This window comes from Enoplosus armatus, chromosome 19 (genome assembly GCF_043641665.1).
Source record: "Enoplosus armatus isolate fEnoArm2 chromosome 19, fEnoArm2.hap1, whole genome shotgun sequence".
In the NCBI taxonomy this organism is placed as follows: domain Eukaryota; kingdom Metazoa; phylum Chordata; class Actinopteri; order Centrarchiformes; family Enoplosidae; genus Enoplosus; species Enoplosus armatus.
In genome coordinates this window covers 3,481,761-3,497,938 of record NC_092198.1, presented here as the reverse complement: position 1 = coordinate 3,497,938, position 16,178 = coordinate 3,481,761, and the positions used below count along the sequence as shown (strand labels likewise).

At 42.3% G+C, this 16,178-nt stretch overlaps 1 protein-coding gene across 1 annotated transcript in view; it reads right to left on the bottom strand.

Annotated features, from left to right (window-relative positions):
• The window catches only part of nt5dc1 (5'-nucleotidase domain containing 1), a 48,791-nt gene that overhangs the window by 23,638 nt on the left and 8,975 nt on the right, over window positions 1–16,178 (bottom strand). The gene's annotated exons all lie outside the window — the stretch shown is intronic.

Sequence of the window (16,178 nt, the reverse complement as noted above, 5' to 3'; positions counted from 1 at the left end):
GTCGGCACATCAACGCTTGGCCCCGTGTTTGTGGGACTGTTCCTCCTCTGGGACCCTGCAGTGGAGCACCCGTCCTGCCTCATTACCCACAGCCAGGGAGGTCAGCTGAGGGGGGTTAAGAGAGCTCCCCTGGCAGCAAAATCCCATGTCGCACTTATGTGTGTGAGAGGATAGAACAAGAACAACTGACCGCGCCACCATCCTTTGTGTTACGTTTGATCAAATACCACGCTGAGATGTGGAGCAGAAGTTGTTTTATTCCACTGGGACCTGAAATGTGCCACCCAAGTACGCAGCTGAAACAAGGGCCGGGGAAAGGGTCTCTACTCTTGTTGCAAAGCATCAAAGTGAATGTGGATTTCAATGAAAATCGCCAAAATACCCGACCAAGGAACACAAGAAGGATAAATGTTGCACAAGTATGTTTCTAATTGTGGAGGGATTGTGTGAGACTGGTACCTCTGCCTCTTCTATGATTCATTTCAACCTATAATTGTCCAACATCTATGAAAAATTAGTCTTGCTTGTGAGAACGTTAGCCATGTATGACTTCCGATGAAAACGTCCTCTAACTTTGGAAACAGCTTCAGTTTGTTTGGTTTGGTCGACTCCAGCCCTGACGTGGCCTCAATGAAACATCCCAAAGAAAACTTCCTATTTGCATAAATGCTGTCCTGTCACCTGTTATCTCCTCAGCCCTCTGTCTGGCATCAGGGTGAGAGTAGAGAGCAACATGTGATCGATCTACAAGTCCCGCAGAGAAGAGCATATCTAAGACTCTCTTCGGGCCATCACCAGTGCCAGCTTACTACAGCGTGTGTGTGCGGTGGAGTGAAATGTGCTTCTGCAGGCTCTGGCTGTGAATGTAGGATTAAAGTGCCCCGAGGGCCCGCAGGCCTGCGGCTGGGCACCGCGCCTTGCAGGCCGGGCGCCGGGCCTGCTCAGCTGGAGAGCTGCCCAGCGTCAGAGAGAGAACCGCGACCGGCAGCAGCTCAATCTCTCACACACATCAAAGGGGCCTGACAGGATACACAAATCAACAGTTGCAGTGCAAATTAGGGCCGAGCACGGGAGCGTTTCACAAACAGCCACACCAAATATGATGAGAGGACAGAATCTAGAAGCTCGTTCGCTTTCTTTATCGCCCAGTGAATGAGCAGGGAAGATAAAGGCTATCAAAACAAAAACGAAAAAAAGATACAGCTATCCATTTTATCATTATTCTCAATGTGCATCAAGGCACATGGAGAGGATCTCGAAAGAGAAGCTACAATCTCAAGTGTTTTCTCTTAAAAAGGCATCCAGACTGTGTTCTCCAGCACCTGTTTGAACCACATGGAAAACACTGGCCGGGCCATTTTGTCTGTGGACTTTCCATTTTTAGCAGACCAACCGCAAATTGCTGCATCATGTCCCTCACGGTGCACACAGGGTTTTTTTTTTGTCTTTGGTCTGTGACAGAGGAGGAAAATGATAACAAAAATGCAATGAAACAAAACCCTGGCCAAAGGGGACGTTCTACGCCCATGAAATCTCCGTCTTAAGATAGCAGAATATATACAATGGGATATTAAAGTACAAAGGTGTTTTCTGTTTTCTAACTAATCAGTAGTGAGCTGTGTTGGGTGACTTAAAAAATCAATTACTCTCTGAAAAAGTAAATACATTACATTACAAAGCAAAAATAATGAGTTAGCTACTCGTTACATTACTTTCCGTTACTCCTCCCAGCTTGGTCAAAAATGAATTCCAAAAACTCCAAAGCCTCTTCTGTATTTAACACTGTGTAGAATATAGATCAACACAATGGGGTTTAATAAGCAGCCAGCCTTTAGTATTTACTGACCATCAGTAGCTAGCTAAGATCGCAGCCCGCCGGAGGTCCCGTCCTCACAGTGCTGTTTCCCCTTCAAATAGTGTTGTCCTCCGTGGTTAGGTTAGGGTTAAGTTATGGTTTTGCGTAGCATTACAAAAGACGACTGGGTCGGGGTTGGAGCCAAGGCTTTGGGTTATCTAAGAGAAAATGCCCTTTGATGGGGGACAGTACTTCGACACTGGTGGCTTCACACACCCTCCCATATTAGAGAAAAACCCAGGTGATTCCTGAATGGCTAGCTAGCCACATAAGTAGATTCAACATATGACAACTTTGTAACCTGAGGGCAAGTGCTTCCTCTTTTGGTTGAGGCTAGTCACCTACAGTGCCCTCAAAAGGTAACAGCAAGGTCAAATGTATTGACTGTTCAAAGGTAAAAAAGCTGTGAATGTGAGAAAAACAACAGAAACATCTTGCCAGTGACATAACCAACAACCTCCAGAAGGCAGGGGTGAAAGTATCAGACTACCTGCTCTCAGAAGGATACAGCAAAAGATGCAAACCTCACATCAGTAGCAAGAATCCGAAGGCCAGATTAGAATTTGCAAAGTAGTACAGAAACGAGCCGGAAAAGATCCGAAGGTTTTATGGACAGATGAGACCAAGACAAAAGTTGTGGAAAGTGTAGAGAAAGGAAGGACCTGCACATGATCCAAAGCACACTAGCCCATCCTTGAAGCATGGAAGAGGTAATGTCACGGCTTGGGCTCGCATGGCTGCTTCTGGAACTGGCTCACTCATCTAGTCTACCGAAACATTTCGTCTCAATATAAGTAGGCACTTCACCTTGCGGCGAGCCAGCGACCCAAAGCATACTGCCAAAGCAACCAAGAAGTTCATGAAGGGGGAAACTTTGATGACTTCACTAAGTTTGTCTTTGTTTTATCTTGATTATTTCTAATTCCAAAGGGATCCTACCATGTGAAGAAATGCTACTGAAGCAGAAAGAAAAGGCGGCACAAAGAACAATGGCAGCTGAGGAAAAAGGGACAGTGGTTTTTTTGGACACCCATGTGCAGATCACTGTGGGGGACAGTGACGCCAGTAGCACAGTCACTCTCCCCTCAGAGCAAGTGTGAGGGACACTGCAATCTGTCATTATACCAAACCAGAGCTATATTTAGCTAGAGCTATCTTAAGAAAACAGCTGGATTCATCCTTCAAGGTCTGATCTCAGGAAGATCACATCATGAAGTATGAATCCTCACTAACTGTACATTAAGGTGCAGAAGCATCCAAAATACCAAAAAATATCCCTGCCCATTTTAATACAGAAGTTAAATAGAGAAGTTAAATTGCCCTTCGACTCGAATATATTTGAGCGTATCCAGCCCGGCTGCATCTTGCTGACTCACGGAAGAACAATAAAGAAAGCACAGAAAGCGAAATGTGTAAATCCCCGAGCAAGTCCAGCCAGGTTTGCTTTAATCATAGGGGGTTTATGGCACTTCATGATGAATGATCCTCCTATCGCAAGGTGCAATCTCCATAAACAATAGCTTACCATCAGGCCACCAGGAGCATGCTGGGAGTCGTCTTTATACGGGACTCTTAGCATGTGGAAAGCAAGGAATTTTATGGTTTTACTTCCCTACAGTCCTGTTTTGTTTGTTGTTGTTGTTGTTTCTAGTGTAGCCGTGTCCGTTAATTCACACGTATATAATCCCACTTACCCAAATAATCTAATCTTATCTAATCCATTTTTCAATGTGTTCAAAAACCTTTTTTTATCATTTACATTTTTTATTCCAACCATGACCTTCCTTCTTTATTTTGCCTTTTACATCTTTTCTCTGTATTATTTTTTGGTTGTGCGAGAAGTGGCTTTCTGATTCCCGGTGCAAAATACCCCAACACACATCCAAATCCTGTCCAGATGTGCAGTTTATAGCCCTCTCGTGGTCACAGTGACCACGTCTCCTCGTGTGACGTAGCAGCAAGACCAAAACAAACAGGTATTAGTCTTAAAAAACATTGTTTAGTGGGGATGTCCCCATCAAGTTACGTATCCAGTCCTTAATTAGTACTGTATGTTTGATAATTAAATAACTCCGTATTAATACGAAAGGCATCATCACAGCTCTCTTATAACTGTTTTCATTTCATTTTTACAGCACCGAAATGATAACACAGAACTCAAATGAAGCACTGACCAAAACATACGGCACTCCAAAGGTTAACACTCAATCATTTTACACATTTGAAATGCTCGCATTGTAGAGCAGATTTGCAACGCAGGCTGCGGAAAACAAAAGCAAATAAAGGATCGGCATTTGCTCAGCTTTGCTATAGCCGACACCAATCTCTATTATTTAGGTGTGTTACAAGCTCGTAGTTATCCTTCTAGCTCAGGTAGAAGGGCTCACACTTAGAATGGGGGAGGGCAGGAGGACAAGCAGGTTTCGCAAAGTCACTGTCCCTCCAAAACTAGCAAGAATCCCAACCTGCAAGGTCAATTCCCTCAAAGGACGCTGGAAATAAGAAGGTGTTGCATGGAACTAAAAACATACAGACTTACTCTGTAAAATATTAGAGCCACATCATCATTTTTTACAAAAGTGTAATATTGTTTATCTAACTAGAAACATAACTGCGCTCAGTAAATGTTGCCACAATCTAGTTCAACATGGCAACTACCTCAGAAAATCATTGTGTTGTTCCCAACCTCAAAAACACTGAGACGGGCTCTTAAAGGCAAATTAAACTGACTGCAACTAATGTCTTAAATAAGGTCTTTGGTGTAACCAGCTTTCATCAGACTCAAAGTGCAGCCGAACAGTTCAGTCTCAGACATGATGTCAAGTGTAAATATATATATATTCCTCCTAAAGACTGAAATGTACAGATCAATCGTTAACAACCAACTATATGATTAATTATGGTTGCATATCACTCTATCCTTGCGTGTGATGCAACGGTGCCATCCATCCTCCACAGGGCAAACCTGATGTAACCCAACCTACCAGTTCATTACGAGAGTGTTTGTTTATTTGACATTGTACAGAATGTGCTCGAACTGTTATTGTTGCATGCAAAACAGAAATTTGGCTTATCTGAGAGCAAACATAGGCCAGATCAAAGGCACAGGCATCGCTACGACATCATTTAGAAAGTCAGACATAACAGTGGACATCCCCACCCTGACCAGTGACGTCTCACCGTGGAACCTATGTATACATTTGTGACAACGCTGCGGGACTGACAATGGGACTCAAATAGAAAAAAAAAGAGATAATTTTATACATGAAAATAGGTTGACGCCGATCCTAACAGAGGAGAACTGGCATTTAAATCTCACTTGTGGATTTGTGGTGTTTACACGCAGCCCTGTCCTCAGAGACAGACGGCAGAGACAGGAGGGGTGAAGGTAAATGTTGCCTTTCCTGAACACACATTGAGCACATTGGGAGCAGCAAATTGTAAACATTTAAACATCAAGCTGCATCACGTCTCCCCGTTCATCAAACAGATGGATGGCGTGCAAAGCTGGCCTGGCGTCAAGTTGTACTACTTTTGTTTTACACGTCTCACACTTGTCTAACGGCTTGAAGAGGTTGATTCACCCACAAAACAAGAAAAAAAACGTTCTCACTTACCTCTGCTGGTATCTACTTTCTACTAAATAAATAGTCCCTACGTCTGTGGATTATTCATAGTTATACTTCAAGTGGTTAAAGCAGTTATGGAGCCTATAAATGAGGCCGCCAGTTTTCACCAATTTCAACCCTCTATTAAGGATAATATCTTTCTATTGTGGCCAAATAAATTCAAGGACTTAGACAATATATTCGCTTCATTTCAACAACTTGTCATCTATCCTGTCACTAGAGCACAGCTCATCAATTTGTGCTCGACGCGGCCTCATCCAGTTCAAAAGAGTCCCGGCTGTCAAGATGTATTCGTCAGTGGACGTCAACACTCGCCAGCCACATCAGCTCACACATTCTGGGTCTGTCCCAAGCTCTCGGGTTTCTGGAGTTCCATATTTAGAGTTTTTCTTACTAAAATATTTGGAAAACCTACTGAATCCAACCCCCCTCACAGCTCCTTTTGATATTCAGCCTGATGATATACCCCCCCGAGCAAACAGCCACTCAAAATGTGTTGCATACACGATTCTTCTAGCAAGAAGATGAACCCTGTTAAACTGGAAAAAAGCCCATTTGATGAAAAGAGTCCATTATCATTTCTACTCACTCGCTGTCAAACGAGTAAATGAACAACTAGAGACTATCTTACGGACCACACCCAAATACTAACATACTGGAATAGTGATCCGTAACTTAAAACAAATGTGGGCCAGGGGGTACTCCCTACTTGGGCCACACCCATCTTCGAACTCGTCTCTTGAGGGGATGCGATAGCCGGGCTCAGTGAGGTACAGTAGCTCACGAAATCCCTCACAGTCCACCCCGTTTATCGGCTTCCTGTCTTTTATCCACCACAAATCCACTTTCACTTTGCTCTGCAACCGTCAGGCGCCGACTTTTCAGGTGGTCCGACAACGTTGTAGTGGGGCTGTATTTTAAGACGGTGTCGAGATATTTACAATAATGCTCCCACGCTGGACTACGTCCTTTTTTCTTCATCTTGCCTCACCATTTACCCCTGACCGCTTCTTCCGTTTGTTGAGCCAGTAGTGTTTTCTGAACTGCAAAGGTGAGGCACGCCCTCTTGGTGGTGTAAAAGTTAACACGCGAGCGCCGGAGAAACGGCACACAAAACATACGATGTTGGTTACTCACGTTGACGAAATCTTTCCACAGGCAGACAGACGTGTAAACACCACACAGTACCAGCCACGTGCTGTCACGGCTGGTAACTACGGCAACGAAAGACAGTATATGTAGAGAATAGAGAATGTGGCGCAAGTGCCCAAATATTTCAGATACTATCACTAATGTACGGTGATGGTTCATCCGTCTATACATGGCCCTCATTAAGAGAATGTTCCTCTTATTTCAAAGCCATCGGTGGGGGCACATTTACAATGCAAACAAAGACATCAAATTAACTTAACTTGCCACTTTCCAGACTCATTTAGGTCAAAGGCTGGTGGCATGGATGACTTCATCATCTAACTTAAATCTTTATGAAGCTGTGAAAACATGGATACAGTTGCTATGTCAACATACGAGTGGCACATGTACATGCTCCCTTCTTGACAAGGTCATTTAAGACAGCTGTGTGTTTAACGTATAGAAAAACCATCTACTGTGACAAAACTAAAATCGCCATGAAGATGCAAGTTTCCAAGTAAAGACGTTGTAGACTGTTATGGTATATAACAGTGCAGACTGCTTGGTTGGTTCTCTAGAAAGGCAGGTTGCCTATAAGGCAGGGATCTGGGGAAAACGCTGCAAAATTGCAAAGGGGTTTTATTGTGCAGGAGGAGAATCAAACGATAAACCACAGCTTTATGGTTAAAGGAGCTTCCACTGCATCCAGAAAGCAGCCAGGCTATCAGACATAGGACGCTCAGAACGTTTGCTCTGTGTGGAGCTAAACGAATTCAGCAGACAATTTAGCAGTGGACGCTGAGGTGAATGAGTGGTCGGAGACGTGGTGGATTTGATGGGAGCATTTTGGTATTTTTGCAGCTTAATACCATGTTTGAAATGAAACTGCTGACTTTAAAGCCATCTTATTTTGGATTTGCTGGATTACCATAAAAACCAGTGCACATGTCTCTTCACCAAGGCTGTCCCATAGTTTACTGAGAAAATTAAGCATTACTTTTCTTCAGTTGCTCCACCTAGCTGGGAGATATTCACTGACTTCAAACTAACAGCTGAATCACACATGTGCATATTGCTGAAAAAAATGCTTTATTTTCTGCAATAAAACCAAATCCAGGGATTTAAAAAAAAAGTTCAATATAAGAATCAGTTCCTTTTACTCCTCCCTATCACTCTCAGCAGCAGCTACGTAGTATTCTCCTATAAGCGTGCATCACATCTAAAGTGTGTTGTCTTCATACACAAATCCAATGGCCCAAAAAATCTGTTTTGATTTTCTTTCTCAAAAGTCTCAGAAAATATGGCTTTAGTTTCCTCCCAGTAATTATAGTGTAGAAGAGGGGGGTGGCTGAGGTCACCTCACCAGTGCTCATTACACTCTGCAGACAGCCCCCTGTATGATACATGGACTGAGTCAAATGCTATTTGCCAAATGATGCAGGGATATTTTTTACTGAAGAAAGTTTGACTGACAGCTTTAGTCTAATGGCCTGGTAACACGCTCAGAATCCACCTGAAATAGCTTGGTGACGTAGTGACTACTTGTGAGGCCAGTTAGTGAGCTACTGTGGTAACAGGCTAACTAGCCAGTAGTCTCGCATAGCCCGACGTTTCACATTTCGGAGAAAGGTCTGGATCAACCATCATTCTGGGATAGGGGAGAAAAAAACGTTGTGGCTTGTTTGTATTTCTTTAAACCGATCACAATCGTCTTGGGCGGCGCTGAGCTCAGGATGCAGCGACGGTGCCGTTACAAAACAGAGATTTATCCCAACAGCCTACATCCAGTGAGTCAGACCAGCTAGCCGGTTACATTCTAGCACCAGCCAGTTACAATATTCCACCAAGCTAGCTGGCTCGCTAACTGTCAGCAATAGCACTCGCATTTACATGTGTGAATGCTTTACGCACACGACGACCAACCAACCGTTTTATCAAGATCACTGTGAATGAATGTGTTGGCTTTTCTTTATGTTCCAAGTCCAGTGTCTCTTTATTATGAGGAGTACATTATGATGATGCCTTCTCACTGTCACGTTAGTTTTACTCCCTTTTCAAGAAAATAAGCCACCATCTCATTGTCTTACATTTAATGGCTTATATAGGAACATAATCCTTCTTATCTCCATGTAGCCGTACTGGACTTTTACATTTTAAGACGATAAAAGACATCAATTAATCAAACTTGCTGTTGTTGGCATCGCTTAACTTATTTTTACCACTCTGGTCAGAAAGTGTCTGCGAGTCTTACGATGGAGCATTACTGACATTTATCTAATTCTTTTTTTCTTGTTGACAATATGCCAGTGTTCGAGTGCATTCGTTGTCACAGTAGGAATTATGGCCACTGTTTGATGTTTACATATTTAAAAATAAATCCAGAAAACGTATCGAACCGTGACCCCAGAACCGAGGTTCAGACCGAACCGTACATTTTGTGCACCGTCTCAGCCCTAACATTGAATGCCTTCGTGCTTAATGTGTTCACGTTGACGGGAAACACTGCAGCATGTAGAGAATAAGTGTATTTAGACACAGTACCCTGTAAATTATACCACTCAGTGTTGGTGTCATCAGCGTAAGATTCAAGGCCATAAAACTAAAGAGCAGGAATCTTCACACTGTGTTTACATGTCTGCAAAGACTGCAGTGCCTGAGCTGTGTCGCATTCTTCCACAACCTCGCTGTGTTCTTTCTCAAATACCCTTATAAACAACACACACTTTTTAAACAGTTTAACTGACTGCGGCCAAAAGCTACAGAGGGAGTATGGAACTATTTAAAATATTTCACAACAATGCTGATAAAATAGATCCCTTTAGATGCTAATCTAAGTCCAGATGTTGCCTTTTCTGTGGCGCAGGACCACAAATATAAAGAAAAACACGATTCAGCTCATTTTGCATTATGCACATTGAATCTTATTTAACTTACCACTCTAATATATATGTATGAATGTCCGCTTGTACTATTCTAGTCATCAGCTGTGATAAAAATCAAGCCAGAGATATTTATACTGCTCGTGAGATAAATGCTATTCGTGACTTGCTCCTTATTCATTTCCACTGAGGGATGCTGGGTTTCTTTGGATTGGAGGGGGAAAAAAAGAGCCAAGGGCTTCTGAACTTCCTTACGCATTCTTCCCACCGTACTAAGAATGGTTCTCAGGGATCCTTCCCAGCCCAACACCTAAAATAAAATCTCAACCGACAAAAACAACAACAGACCTGAGCTAGGAGAGCAACCCGGCAGGGGAAAATCCACACAGACTCCAGTATATTTAGGACACGGGCCACCACGGCTGATAAGCACTGGGTTCACAATACCATGAAGACCTCTTAAAGCACATATTTCTACGCCAGGACCTGAGTTCATTGGTAGTACATTAATTAAAAACAAACACCCACAACAGGTTAAGGCTTCCAGTGAGGCTATTTACGGCTAAGGAGAAGGTTCAGTCCTACATTAAAAAGATTCCTTACTGCCACAATAAATGTCAAGTCAAGGCCATTTTATTTATATACTCCAAAAATTAAGAAGTCAGTTGTATGCTGAACTCGCTGCTAACAGGAGTCACATATGGAATAATGACATGGGTAGAAATGTGACAGTAACATGACATGTAATAGAGCCAGAGAGAGTTTAGGATACACCATCGTTTACACATAAATTATATATATTATTACATATATCATTTTTCTTATTTTTTCAAAATTATAAAAAAATATATATATATGAATTTCCTCTTTCTTTGCCATCTTTCTCTCCAGGTGTTTATTTGTTGTACCGCTGTTGACTGTAAAGGGAGTGTTTCCTTATATATACATAAATGCTGTGATATTTTCCCATGTGTACTTTCACAACATATCTATGCGATGTGTCGTCTCTTCGAGTGTATTATGTGCTATGTACATCATATATCATGGGTCTAAGTCAGATGTTTAGTTCTTGCGTATTGTTGGATCTGTCTGTGTTTGTGTTCACGCATTGAAAAGCATAATAAAAATATTGTTTCAAAAAATAATCGCAAGCTAGTCTCTTTACAATCTGTACAATATATGACACCTTATTCGGATACGGAAGGACTTTATGAAAAATCTATCCAGACCATCAAAACTTTGGATCTTTAAAACAAAATGTGAGTGCTAAGTTCTGACATCCTGATGCTTCTTCTATACAACAGCCATGTAAGGAAAGCAGCACGTCAGCAGCACAACAGCTGCAGCTATGGTTCTATTCAGACTATTCAGCGCTTGCAGCTCAATACAAAATCGATGTAGCGACGTAGCGAAGTCGAAAGAAAACAGACTTGAACCGCGATAGTACACTTTGGGTTGCAGTGACGACACATAAAGCCGTTACAGGGCCACAGCTGTATTGATCATTTAGCAAGAAAACATAAAAGAAATCAGGTGACAGAAATTAGTATCACCCCGGTGCCGGTGTAAACAAACCACTGTTCCTGTCTGTATCGACCTGCTTCTGGTGTTTCATCAGTCTGCGTGGAAAAGAAACCACAGCAGAACCAGAACTTCTCCGAAAATCACGTTCATGACATCTTAAAATATAGTCATTGATGTTAAAAACAGCCAAATCGATATCTGTTTATTCTGCTTTGATCGAAATGTACACATGTGGAACATGGCTGATGATTGGCGATTTGTCTTCACCAATTTTGTGTTCATTTGAATGTGGAGACATAACTTTTAGGATCTGACAACATGTTTTGGAGTTGACACCTTTGATTCAGTCGACAGAATCGAGGAGGAGGGGAAAAGGAATGTAAAAGGAATTTGAAAACAACAACAACACTGTGAAATGACCCAATCAGTGATGGGTCAGTACGGATCCACCCTTCAACCAGAGATCGTCTCTTCTGTGTCTCGCTTGAAGTTTCCATAGTGTCTCAAAATCAATAAAAGGTTGTTGTTTTTTTACGGATGACTCTTATAATTGCCTATGATGTCTGCAGGAGCTGCCAGTGTCACTCTTTCCATTTTTGTCTTTGTGCACCATAATTATTTTGAGCGCTGCGTAATTTGGTAAACACTGGCGCTCCATCTAGAAAAACATAAACATAACAGCGTCGGGGCTGTTTAAGATGTTGGGTTTGGCCTCCAACACCTTTTCTCACCACTAACACCACCTCCATAGTCCGTCAGTCAGTCAGTCAGTCAGCAGTCCTCTGTGCTACCCTGAGACACTGGAGGACCGGGGGACGGGATGTGAGGAGGGACAAACCATGACAACCCTAGTGTGCTATATATCGGCTACTTTGTATTCCACTTTGGGGTCTCGATCACCCTGCGGGCTGCTTCGTAACTTTATCCCTCACATGTAGTCTGCAGAATAGGGCTGCCCCCTGAAAGTGGAAGATTCGGTTCATCAGTCGGACACCCCCTCAGTCGTTCTTTCAGTCAGCGTGCAGTGTGTGTTTCTGAAGTAGCTTTCTGATCCGTCGCTAGCGTAGTTAGCACGTATTAGCTCAGAGGGCTAGCTTGGCTTGTTTACTACACTACTGAGCGGCCCTGTCACCCTGAACGTCCCGCCGCACCTCAAAGACCAGGCAGTTCAATAAAGCATAGCTTGACAGTCTATATGAAAAAAAAGAGAACAAATAGTGTAATGTTCATATTGAACAGTAAAATCCAATTCGACTGACACAATTCTGAGTTGGGTACCGTAGAAAATACATTCCGACTATGGAGTCCTGTACACTGGGTAATTCCCAGTTTAGGAACAATGGAAGCAGATGGTGACCATTTCCGAAAGATGTGGGATCCTTCACATAAAGCATGTAGAGTATTGTAACATAGATTTGTTTGCAGTGGCTATCAACCCTTCAGTTTGCAAGCGTGTCACTTCTCAATGTAAAACTGCAAGAAGAAGCTAGTTTCACTTGCTCATCAAATAAACATAGCTGGTGAAGCTTTTCTCTTGTATATCCAACTGATTGGACATTAAAGGAAAACGTACAAAGAGTTGTATTCGTTTTTAATTATGTTTTAACTATTTAACGAACATCCTTCTGTTCTGTCGGTGTTGGGCCTCCACACTATCCATCCCAGGCGAGATTAAATATACAGTATGTGCAACATATCATAACATATCAAAGACCCAGATGTGCGATTGTATAAGAGGATTAAAGATCTCCTACAGTTGCAGCGATAGATTGCAACACCACCCCTGTAAAACCTGCTGATTATGATCTGGTGTTGGAGGTACAGTAAAAATGAAAAGTACTGGTCATTAAAGCACTTACTCAGCTTTGATTAAGATGATGGGCTTTAAAGTAACCCATTACCTGCACCTAAAATAAATCCTAAAATGAGAGCGAAATCTGATTTGGTAAGCAAGAAATCCAGCGTCTCTGGCTTTAATTCCTCTTTCTCATGAGACCAACCTTTCCATAATTTCATAATGACTTGGGCAAGATTCTGTCATGACGGGGGGAAAAAAAAAAGAGAAGAAAATCCAGAAAGATGCACTGAAGGCTTTTGGTTGCTATTCTGAATTACAGTTAGCCTCAGGTTGGTCAGACTTCCAACCATGATTTTTGTCTTTGTGTCCCTGTAATTGCAGCTAACACTCAGCCAGGAGGTCTAGCTTCAGTGCTTCCATTCATAAAGCTGCAAGTGCCTCTTAGTGGCATATTTGGTTTATTAAAACGTTAAATCTGAGCCACCGTCACTTCCCAGCTCAAACACTCTACTATCTTTAGCTCCTGCTTTCCACTCTTCCCCGCTGGCATAGGCACATCAACCTGCAATTACTTTCTCCTCTCGCTCTCAGGCGCCATGACATCCTCAAATCTCTGGGACCAAATGGAGACGGTCCAAAAAGAGACAAATACAAAGCAAGCCGTAAACATTACAGACAAGAAAAAAGAAATCTATATTGTACATCCCTGCCAGAAACAAACCAGTGACGTTGGAATTATTGTTTTACTGTCAGAAGTTTGTCAACGTTGACCTGTTATATTGCCACAGATACTATTTATGTATTACACTGCAGTTAAAAGTTTCTGTTTTAAGCAAGTGAATGCAAAATAACCAGAAGTATCTATTAACTGGAAATATAGAAAATAAAGTTTAGGGGATCGTAACCAAAAATGTTTATCTTTATCTGTGTCAAAGATGAACAAAATAAACAACAACACTGCGTAAACCAGAAAATGTAAAAAAAAGGTAATGCGTAATCTTTACAAGATATATTTCTTCAGAATCATTTAAGACACACAAGAGTGACTTCAGCATATATAGTGTTTAAGATAATGTGGAAAACAGAGGCTGTGCATGTTGGGGGACGACCCCCGTCATCCCCAGAGTTAATTAAAGCCACTGAAGGAGCATTAAGTCACGTCTGGAGCGTGTGAAGATGTTTGGAGGGGCAAAACAATGGTTACTGCAGACCCTTCCCAGAAATACCACCCACCCTGCCGTCAGGAACTCCATATCATGCTCTGTCTGTACTGCTTTCCATACTGCACACTTCCCATCATAATTACATGTTTATGTACTGCGACTGCCTTTTGCCATAGACCCAGAAACAGCATGTGAATCTAAGTAGCCGTTTACATTAAACCTCACAATGGCCAGATTTAGATAGGGAGGCATTAATTCTGACACGCCAAAAAAAAAGAAGAAAAAAGAGCCATGCCTCACTGCGGTCAAAGCCACTTTCATGGTGAGATGCCGTGGCATATCTGCAGCTTAGAAAGTTGTTAAATGTCGACTCCACCCCCCCCCACCCCCCCACACTACTCTGTCATTTAATTCAAAGAGTTTACCAAAGATGCCCACGGCTCACTGAGCGGTCGCTGAGACGTTGGCAGTTTTAAATGATACGGGTAAACTTTTCTAAAACCAAAGGTATATTACATGGAGCCTGGGCCAATCATGGCTGTTATATACTGTAGATTTAAGGTTAATGTTAGCATTGAAAACATTTGATTGAGACTTACTTCAAGACCACTTTCTAATTGCTTTGATTTCTTATTTCAATCTTTCTTATCATTCGTCATCTCAGCCAGTTCTTTTATCCGTTCATTGCTGTGTTCTCATCCTATTGGTGGATCGGTAGAAGACGGCAAAGTGGATCCACGCTTGTGGGTGAAGCGATACGCAGTCCTGCCGATGGTTTCATGTCATTGCTCTGATGGACAGTCGGTTGTGGTAATGTGCCAAGAAACATAGCAAAGGAACCATGGACCATTGGGCATTAAGTAACAATACTTTGCAGCACAGAACTAAAACAAACCATGTTTTTGAGAAAGTTTAGACACAGTGTTTTCGCCATTACATAGTTTGTCCACCAGAGAGCACTGTACAATCTCCTGCTTAGTAACAAAAAACTAAATTGTTAAAAGAATTCTAATCAAAAATGTTTGGTTATGTTATGCATGTACAAAACATAAAGAGGACAAATCATTTAACTCAATTAATGAATAAAAATCAATGATCGATATCGGTATCTGCCTCTAAAATCCAGTGTCAGCTGGCTTTGGACCATAGCCTTCTGAGCACTTAACTCAATATAATTAGTTCATTATGATTTGATTCTACTGAAAGATGATACAGTGAATGCCGCAGAGCAGTGTTTATATCCCATGTACACACAGTACTACATGACCTCACTATTATAGTGAGTGATACTTGCTGGGAGGATGGCATCACAACTGTGAGCCCTCCAGTGCAACGACAGCCATGTATAAGTTCCTCTGCTGCTGCAACTCAAGTGAATCTGCTCCTCAGAGGATGAAGCAGGCAGCAAATTAGAGCATAACCTCACGTCCGCCTCCTGGTGTCTTAAAGCCGCACTGTGGATCTCTGCAGCAAAACCACAACGCAGTTTGTAAAAATCTACAGACGATACGGCGACATAAACCTGAAAGAATCGTGACGATGCCTCGCTATGAGAAATTTAAATCTGAACACAAATCAAGCTGCTGGTGAGTTTAGAACCGCTTCTGAATTAGTCAACACGGCCTGCTGTCTTTTCAACCCAGAAATTACAGATAAAAAAAGAAATTCCACAACTTTCCAGCATCCATTAAACAAAAAAACTGGGTGTAATTTCAGATTGAACCAAAACTGACCAAATAGCTGTCTGGTACGTGTAGTCTACCGCAGCGTCACAAGTATAGAGTCTTCAGACAGGACCGTCTTTACTTTTCCAGAAAAACACCCTGTCACAAGCCACTTCGTCAATAACATGACGTTTTTAGCAATAGACACCTGTGTTTGTGCAGTTCAAAATGCAAATCCAACCTAAAAAAAGGGACACTAAGGCAGGGAGTGTGATGATCCTGTGTTGTTAACTTTAAGAGCTGCACAGCCACGTGCCACAAATTTAACTGCAGACCTCCCAAACAAGATAAATCAAGAAACTTATGAAAATGTCACCCACAGGGAATTTGACAGGATGCCCCTCGCTGGTGCTCAGTGCAGACAGAGACAACCAGATGAAGAGAGAGAGAGGAGACATGGAGGAGAGGGAGGACCGTCACCCTGAAGTGACAGGCCTCTTGAGGACATGGCACCCGTCATTAAAGATGACATCAG